The 9,444-nt window shown below is 45.5% G+C and overlaps 1 long non-coding RNA gene across 1 annotated transcript in view; it reads right to left on the bottom strand.

The window, feature by feature from the left end:
- Positions 1-4,978: 4,978 nt before the first annotated feature.
- The window catches only part of LOC138528712 (uncharacterized), a 160,795-nt gene continuing 156,329 nt past the window's right edge, over positions 4,979-9,444 (bottom strand). The window contains exon 3 of the long non-coding RNA XR_011284213.1: positions 4,979-5,319. This is a non-coding gene — a long non-coding RNA (uncharacterized lncRNA). The remainder of the gene's footprint in view (positions 5,320-9,444) is intronic.

Genomic DNA, 9,444 nt, shown 5'->3' with positions numbered 1-9,444 from the left:
TCCAGCACTGCCACCTACATTCTCGGTCATCCGACCCATGAAGCACATGTCAGTTGAGGCTTTCCCCGCCACTTTTTCTCTCCCTCCTCCTTCTGTGGCTGACTCACATCCTGACACTGCCCTGTCTCTGCTCTACTCTTCTATCTCTGATACTCTTAATGTTCTTGCCCCTGTCATGATGATCCACTTGAAGTCCAAAGTCAAGTGCAACTCCTGTTACGACCCTGACCTCGTCCCCCTTAAATGCAAGTGCAGGGTGGCTGAGAGGAAATCGCTATCTTCTTGTGCATCCTCTGGCAAACTGGCCTGCCACCTGCTCCAAAGGCAGTATCGGCTCGCTGTCTGCACCAAGAAGAGACACACATCGAACCTGGCGTCTCTGCGGTATCGAATAACTTGGGCTGAACTCTTCAAAATCTGCAAGGAGATGGCCAATCCTGCTGCAGCCTCTACCTCTCTTGTGCCCACCCAGGACCTCTGAACAGCCCTAGCTTCTCATCTCATTTCTAAAACTCAGGACATTCTGTCCACCCTTTCGTCCTCTCCTCCTCTTCCCTCCACTCTCTCCTTTACATCTGCCGCTCCTTTTGCCACCTCTACTCCCTCTTTCTCTGCCTTTCCGCTGTTCTCTCCTGAAAAGGTTTCTAGACAAGTACGATCTATGAAAGGCTTGTCAAAACAGGTCCTAACCCGTTCTTCCAAAAGCTTCAAGGACCAAATTGACACCCTTGCTCCTGGCCTGGCTGACTTCTACAATCCCTCCTTTTCCACAGGAGCCTTTCCACCCCCCATAAAGAACTCTCTTGTGCACCCTGATCTCAAGAAACGCTCTGCCAACCCCTCCTGCCCGGCAAACTATCACCGGTTCTCCATCACTCCTGGAAAAACTGCCCATCTCCCAGCTGAATCTTTACACTGAATCTGTTGGTTGTCACCAAGACCATCAGTCTGGCTTCAGAGCAGCCAGAAGCACGGAAACTGTTCTCCTGAGCATCCGTGAAGACCTGCTCTCTAACCAATTTTCCCTCTGTCCTCATCTTACCCGATCTCGCTTCTGCCTTTGACACAGTCAACCATGCTATCCTGCTCAATCATCTCTGTGATAACTTTGGTATCACTGATCAGGCCTGGTGGACCTCTTTCCTCTCTGACCAACCCTCCCAGGTCCAACTTGGGCCCTTCCTTTCCTCTATCTCTCTCTCTCTACCTGTGGTGTTCCCCAGGGGTCTAAGCTCTCTCCCTGGCTTTTCAACCAATACCTGGCACCTCTTGCCCAGCGCATTTCCGCTCTCTGCTTCAACTTTCAGTGTTATGCGGATGACACTCGTTCGTTTTCAGGCTCCCTTCTGCCACCTCTTCTGCTTCTCTCACCTCAGACTGTCTGTCTGGTTTCCAGGAGTAATTTGCTGCCAACAATCTCTGCCTTAATGCCAGTAAGATGGAGATTCTCCTCATCGGCACACCTGCACCCTCCTTTACTGTCGCTCACTGGCCATTGGCCCTCTTCCTGCTCCCACCTGTGAGGCTAAGAACCTCAGGGTCATCTTCAATTCCCCACTCCCCTCCATCTCTAAGAAGTCAAACTACCAACTACACCTCAGAGGTATTCTTCCATTCCACTCCTTCCCCAGAAGCTCACTGTCTCCAGAGCTCTGGTTCTCTCTAGGCTGGACTACTCCAACAGCCTCTTTCTAAATCTGTGTGCTTCTACTCTCTGCGCTCTGCAACTCATCCAGAACAGGTCTGCAAGACTTGTCCTTGACCTTAAGCCCAGGGATCGTATCTCTCCAGCACTGTAATATCGGCATAGGCTCCCAGTGGCTGAGAGTATTAAGTTCAAGACCCTCTACATTGTCCACAAGGGCTTCTGGGTCCAAGGGCCTCAATACCTCCAATTTTCTCTTCGTAAATACCTTCCTGCTCAAGCTCTTCGCTCCTCCACCTCCGACTCCCTCAGGGTTAGTCGCTTCTCCAAGCAATGAGTTGGCAGTAGATCTCGTTCTTCGTCCGGGGCCTCTGTCTGGAACAGCCTCCCTGCATCTCTGAAACTTGAGGAGAACCATCTCTGTTTCCGGAAGCACCTCAAGACATTGCCCTTTGCTTCTGTATTCACTCTTCCTCTGCCCTTCCTCTACCCTGCTGATCTCTTCTGTTCCTGCATTGGGCATCTGCCTATCCTCTGATTTCGGGCCAATATCCCTTGCCCACCCTGCAACATACCCGCACTGCCTCTGGCAATCCTTGCACTGGGGTCTGTATCTGCAACCCTACAGTCCCCTCACCTGCACTTATTTGACACCCGTTGTCTGCGCTTAAGTCATGCACTTGCCACCCAATGGCCTCACTACCTTGTTTTGTTTTTGATCCTGTGTTGTGCACTTCCCACTCCTCCTCTCGCACTTTCCCCTTCCCTCTCCCCTGCACTTGCACATTCTCAATATGACTGGGCCTAGTAAGATCGTTGTTTTGTCCTCTCTTGTTCCCCTTCCCTTCCCTCGTCACGCCTTGAAACACTTGTGTATGGGCGAGATATAAATAAAATATCATATCATAGCATGCTTAAATTTTGAAAAGTATCAAAATGTACGTACATAAAATAGTCATATAACATATCTCCCAGTAGCTAAAATTCATTCAGACTTTGCAGACAAATTCAGGGGTGGCCCTTTCATCGTTCTCAAATCTTTTGTGTACATTTGTCAAACGGCAACAAAGTTATAAGGCATCTAAAAATGTTCAACCCCCCACCTCTAATTTTACCCCCTCTTCACATAATCCACCAAACTTTGCAAAAACATTCAAATCCGGCACTTATATGTTTTTGCAAAATGTTGTGCAGATTTGTGAAATGATACCAAATTTATAGGCCTTTCAAATATTTGGGTACCCCCCTCTAATTTTGTTCCCTCTTGGCAAAACAGCACCAAACTCCGTAGAACCATTCAAGGACAAATCTAGAATGACATCCTACTATTTCAGGCAGTTGCATTGAGTGGCACCAAAGTTATACACCATCGAAAAACTGCTTCTCACCAACGCTGTAATGCAAAAATATGTATGGATGCGCCCAAACTGTTTGCAAACTTCAGAGGTGGAGCACCACCATTTTTTGGGCTTCTTATGGTCATATTCCATCCCATCCTCATCACCCCTGACCTCTCCAGAGATTGTTTGATTAGTTTGACAAGTGCAATGTTGGGTTGTTACAGCGAAGTCCGTGGTCTACAGCGGCTGTCCGGGAATCCAATGTGGCAACCATTAGAAATGTTTTTACGCACCTCAAGTTTTTCACCATCCAAACAGTGGGTGCATCCGATGTCTGCGGACATCACGACAGCCCCTGGGCCTGTCTGCGGACCGAACTGGGGAGTGCGTCCATGGACTGAACTCAGATATCACGAATTCTTTTGTACCTAAGTTGTACCTGTTTTAAAAAAAAATGGACTGCACGGATTTAAGCCAAATTTCCAAAAGAAAGCTTTCAGGATCAACACCGCTCCTGCCACAAATCTGGTCAAAATCCATCCTGCTGTTCGGGCTGTAGGCATAGCCAAAATAAAATGTCTGTGTCGTCTATGAGGAAAAGCACACATTTTGGGACCCCCGTATGACTCAAAGATGAAACCTCACCAAACTTCGCACAATCAATCTGAGGTGGCCATATACTAATTTTGCAAAGTTTGGTAAGAATCGGCCTGGGGGGGGGCATAGTTATAACTCACCCAATAATTGCTCTTCTTATGGGTTGAGCAACTTAACCATAACTATAGGGCCGCTACCGCAGGCCCTGTGGAATATATATATATATATATATTTATTTAAAGTGTTTTATTTGTAGGGGGAGTGGTGTCCAAGAGCTCTAAACCAAGGGAAACATGCTATTCTATTTCATCAGGCCCAACAACACTAGCAAATGAAGAAGTCGTTTTTATATTTCTATCATGTGCAGGTCCACTGTTGCAGAGAGTATAACAATGGTTTTGAAAATGTTGGCTCGAGTGGGTGATGTCAAGTCACATTAGAAACAGAAAATGTGTGGTCACCATGGAAATAGGCAGTTTTCATATTGTCGGCCTAGGCAGGCGTGCTCACTACCAACATAAAATGCAGGTATATGCATAGGGGTAGGGGCCTGCAACCTGTGGCTACACCATTGACTATGCTGTCTAGGCCTGATGGTAGTTGGAGTCCAAAAGAGCTGGCGAGCCGAAGGTTGCTGACCGCTACCCTAGTAGGACTTGCACCACCCCTCTTCTGCAGAGCCCATGTCTGCTTGGATCCTAAATCATTTTCAACTGGATCGGAGAAAAAGTTGAAAAGTTCAAGGAGCCTTGTGCCACCCCATATGTGGAAAATTGGGCATGTCAAATTAGGACCAGGTGAGGGGTGGTAACTATGTATGGCCCAGGAGGACCACCGCAGATGACTCCTAACTACTAAACATATGACACCTGTGCTCATCTATGGGACTTGACAAACATGATAGTGTGAACCCTGGAGCCCATGGCTTCTTTGCCATGTTCTTTCTGTTGGTGTATGGCGCAAGTTGATAGCATAGCAAGTGTATTTGAAGAGCCCATATTTACCTCCAGAGGGGCATCAGGGCACTATTGACAGAAAACAGAAGTTTATTGTTCCCCAACTTAATGGTACTCATTTTATCAACCTCAGAAGGATGAAGGACTGAGTTACCTGCCGGGATTCGGACCTGTGACCATGAGGTCAAACACAGGCCCTTGTAGTGGATGCATTAGTCCAGCGAGCCACAGATCTGGCTGATGCTGTGTCTGGTGTGTGGTCCACGTTTAGCAGACTTGCATGTTATCCATATGGGATCCAAGTGGGGGACGCTAATGTCACATGGGGGGAGGGAGGGGGCTATCAACACATTCTGATAATATGGATGATCACAGTTACACCTACGCATGTACATATAGTAAAATAAATAGACAGTACAAATTGAAATCTAAAAAAAGGATTGCTCATTCCAAACACATGTGTTTTTATTTTAAATGCAAACATCGTGTCAAAGACACTGCATTCGTGAGCATTGTGTGTTCATAACATGTTTAATCATTTAGATACGAAATAAGAGTCAAGTCAAGTCATGAAAATATAAGTCATGAAACTGAATCATTCAATATTTAGCATAACATTGATTGCCTGTTGGCAGATTAGAGAGTGCTGCTCAGCGCCCCCACTACTCGCCGCCACACCCCTCTGTGAAATTTCAGGTGCCTTGTGATGATTCATGGAATATGTTCCTTCTCGTGGTCCGTCGCCGTTGAAATGTGCAGGCAATCAGAAGTTATTTTGCACCTGAAAAGACAAATATAAAATATTGCTTCATCAGGCAGCATAGTTATGACCAAGGGCATCATTTTTAAACCTGGCCCACTGCCAGGAAGAATCAGTGCCATTGAGGTGGGTGATAAGCACTCCTATTACTTGACCATCAGTGGACGAATGATCTATTACGCTTCCCCTCAACATAGTGCTCTTTGCCCTGGAGTTGGTGTCTATCAGTGGTAAGGAAGGGGCTTTTCAATGCATTGCCTTCACAAGATCACATAGAAAAATGCTTCCCAAAAGCAAACAAATTAGATTGTGAGAAGCGGCGTAAAGAAATAAAGGCGATGGCGCTCTTCTTAGTCCCTCACCATCTACTACCTGCAGAAGGTGGCATCAGCTACCAGGATGAGAGCCAGGATGCCAGCCTGTCTATGTAGCTCTAGGGCCACGCATGTATCCACACTCTATCCATTTTTAATGCTACCACCCATCTCCTATCGGACCCGCTCAAACATGTGGCACCCCCGCCCCTTTCGCTCTCTGAAGTGGCCATGATTTACTTGCTGGGCACCCTCATGGCATCATCCGGGGCATAGCAATGTGTACAAGGGGAGTCGTGCATGCGCCTGAGTGAGGACCAGCCCTACCAGGTCTGCTCCTGTGCCTTGGGTTACACTCAATGCTTCCTTTTTGTACAAAGCCCATGATATGCTCTCCTGATAAATGAGTGTCCACTTCAAAATTGATAAGATGTTCCTGAGATCTGTTCCTGCCCATTAGTTCATTACATTGCCGGGCAGATCATGAGGAAGACCCGAGGCCTATGCCATTTCATGCCCCGCCTGATCCAGGGAAGCAGCTGTAGCCTTTTTTTTTATTTTTTTTATTTTTTTTAAATTATTTATTTATAATATACACCATATATACAACATGTCAGCAACAGTAATATTACAGAAACAGAAAGTACACAAAAGAAAGTACATAAATAGGTAAGAACCAACTTAAAAGAAGTCATTGAACTCTTTCCAGATCTTCTCATATGTAGACAATTTACGTTTCAATTTGTAAATCAATTTCTCTGTCTGTGACAGGCAATGCATTTCCTGAATCCACTCCTCATAGGAAGGAGGGACCCGTCCTTTCCATCCTCGGAGAATCAACCTCTTGGCCACAATGAATGGACGGAAAATCCACTTCTTGTGGGCTGAGCTGACATCCCCCAACCCAGAAGCATCACCCAGGATTACCGTCCTAAAATCAAGGACCGGCCCTCCTCCAGTAATCCTGACACACACATCACAGACATCACTCCAAAAATCTCTGACCCTCACACAATTCCACAACATGTGTTCCAATGACCCTACTGCCTGATCGCACCCCCAAAAGTCCGAACTGTCAGACATGCCTCTTTTATGCAATGTTTCAGGGCACCAATACACTCGATTCAGGATCTTGATCTGTCGAGACCGTTCACTTCAAAATTGATAAGATGTTTCTGAGATCTGTTCCTGCCCATTAGTTCATTACATTGCCGCGCAGCTCATGAGGAAGACCCGAGGCCTATGCCATTTCATGCCCCGCCTGATCCAGGGAAGCCAGCTGTATCCTGGATACAGTGGTTGCTTGTGTTTGGATCATACTCAAACAGGATATGAGGCCTTTCCATGTGCGGCAGATGATCACGCGATCAAGCTTGTGGTCATGAAACGACTTGCCCTCCATTTTGAAAGAGAATGTGGCACTACGTATAATTGAGCTCTGTATCAGAACCAATGTTTCCAATGAGCTCGCACTGGACCGGATAAGTCAAAAGAAAGAAGAAGTCGGTTTGCCATCAGTGTGGTCCTGAAAATCACGGACGTGCCGGGTGTAACCAGTTGCAGCATGTTGACAATGTTTACCACCAACGATCCAGGAAATCCACGCACAGATGGCAGTTCACCACCAGAGGAACACTGCACTATCTCGGTGATGGACACAGCAATCAGGAAAAGGTGAAGACCTCATTGCATTGTTTGGGTTCATGGAAATATGGCCGGGCTAATGGCAGAATTCGGTTCTGTAATAGCAGTAGACAAAAGCAACTGATTAAAAGAAAACTAAAAAACAAAAAAATAAAAAATATAACGTGAACTAGTGAATAAATTGGGGTTTTATTTTGTGCTTCACACCGAAGTCTATTTTACGTGATAGACGGGTATCGATACACCCTGATGGTCAGTGTTGTCTTGCTTCCAAAACTAGAGAATTGCCCCTGAGCCATCCTTCCACCCCGTTGAGAAGGGTAGATCACTACAGGCAGCACTGACCAAACATTTCAGTACTGATCTTACTTGTGGAATTTTTTTTTAAATCCGGCTGTGTGATATGTGCACCACCAGATTAATCTTCATGGTGATTCCATGCCACTTACAACATTCTCCCCTCATTTCTGCACATACATGCACCTATGCATACCTGTGGAATTGCCCTCGGCAGCATCTGTTTTTCAGACAATGGTGCTCTCTTTGCTACAGGATGTAAACATGTGACATACATGCAGGCCTGTCCAGTCATATATGCCCAGAAGCACAGTGGAGAACACAAAATATTCTACCCATCAACCAACAAACACATGTACATAAAGCAACATTACTCATATTTACTGCACCCAAATATATCTTTTTCTACAAATGATTACTTGCAAATGTACAGGTTATTTTTCATTTGCAACACACACCCTAATGGACTGAACCAAGCATAACCCATAGGCTTAAACCTCATATTATCCCTTCAGTAGAACTGTTCATACAGACTAACATACACTAAGCGCTTATTCTAAAACAATCTCTCACCAAACAGTCAATACACTGTATTTATTTCTTTATTATTAGCATTCATTATGTAAACATGTCTTGTAAAGGAAAAGCACATTTTTTTCATTTTGACAGAACTGACAATCACACTTGAGTGGTTAGAGGAGAACTTCCCAAAACACGAAATGCGTGGCGATAACATCTCTAATGGTATACAATACATCTTTTAATATAAACAAATAATTTTATTTGTACAGACCTCACTAAAATAATAATTTATTTTTTTCCTACAGTACATAGTTTTCATGAAGACACCACACCCCAATATAAGTATATACAATCCCAAGAATCACAAGGAGAAGCCCTATCACCAGCTGGACATAATCAAATCATGAACTTGTCAGCAAAATTAGATCAACTAAGTAATGATTTTAAGGAACTTTTACAATATGTCAAAAATCACGTGATTAAAAATGCTCCCTATCACTGTCCTTCTTGTAGCTGTCCCCCTTGTCCCCAGCAATCATCCTCATCAAATTTCCAACACTTATATGGACGACGCTTTAATGAAACCTCACTTCATCCCTCCCCTGATCATAATTGTACAGGCATTCCTAATTCTCTAATTTATGTTTCCCATTCTGATGCCCCATCCCTTTCATAAATACATTTCTTTTTTATACTGTTGTATACTGTTGTGTGAGATGCCCAATTATGAGTCCGTGGACACCCCGAAGTGCTCGGGGTGTCCATCCTTAAAATGGAGGAGCCCACGGGCAGGCGCGATGTCCGGACATCTCCGGTTTGGCATGATGCACTTTAGTCTGCGGACACCGTGCCTGTTCTATGGACACCCACACACATGCGCCCTGTGATTCACGCCCAACGGGTGTCTGCGGAAGGCCGTCTATGCGAATGACATCGCTGGATGTCATCATGTGACCGCATCAGAGCAGTGTAATGGCCTGATCACGAACAGTGTCAATGGCCGCAGACAGTTTAAAAGTGCATTATTTTAAGCTGAAACTTTACCCTTCAACAGCTCCCAGACCCATTCTTGATTGAGCTGGCATCTTTTTAAAATGTTTCTAGGTCTCTTTGCGACTTGGTTGTCCGCGGCCGGTAATGGACCCATGCATTACTTTTCCTCATTCTCAATCTGGATATCCAGGAGATAGCGCCTGCTTTGGAAAGCTAATAGCGAGAGCTGCAATCTTGCTAAAATGGCATCTGTTATGGCCATTCCTCCTCCCCAGCCACCCCTACCTCCACCACCATCACCCTCTGGAGGGCCTGGACAGGGGAACAGGCATGGTGATACAGATGATGAGGATCAAGAGGAAGTTGAAGTGGAGGA

This window comes from Ambystoma mexicanum, chromosome 7q (genome assembly GCF_040938575.1).
Source record: "Ambystoma mexicanum isolate Mex_15411 chromosome 7q, UKY_AmexF1_1, whole genome shotgun sequence".
Classification (NCBI taxonomy): Eukaryota; Metazoa; Chordata; class Amphibia; order Caudata; family Ambystomatidae; genus Ambystoma; species Ambystoma mexicanum.
Note: the sequence above shows the minus strand (reverse complement) of the source record. Positions and strands in the feature narration are given on the sequence as shown.